The following is a 362-nucleotide window of genomic DNA, read 5'->3' as shown; positions in this document are numbered from 1 at the left end:
TGAATTCACGTAAATACAAAAAATATGCTATTTATTTCCCAAACTAGATGAAACATAAACAATCGAACAAAGTGACTAAAAAGGGTTATGTTATGAACTGTAAATTATCATTCTACTCTCCTGAATTAGTCTAAGTAATCACCCCATAATCTCAAATTGTCAATCACTACATTTCGATTTGTCAAGGTCTTTAGAGAATCCTGTCTCTAGAATAATGACATGGGAAAAACATCTGAAACAAAGAGACATATCCATTATATTTCCCACCACATAATTAAGGGTAGGCTCCACTTTGGGGGTGCCGATCGTAAAAAATATTTGCAAAAATACACTAATCAAGACAGGCTAATGAAATTTTCAGG

The sequence above is a fragment of the Macrobrachium nipponense genome, chromosome 25, assembly GCF_015104395.2.
Source record: "Macrobrachium nipponense isolate FS-2020 chromosome 25, ASM1510439v2, whole genome shotgun sequence".
NCBI lineage: Eukaryota > Metazoa > Arthropoda > Malacostraca > Decapoda > Palaemonidae > Macrobrachium > Macrobrachium nipponense.
Note: the sequence above shows the minus strand (reverse complement) of the source record.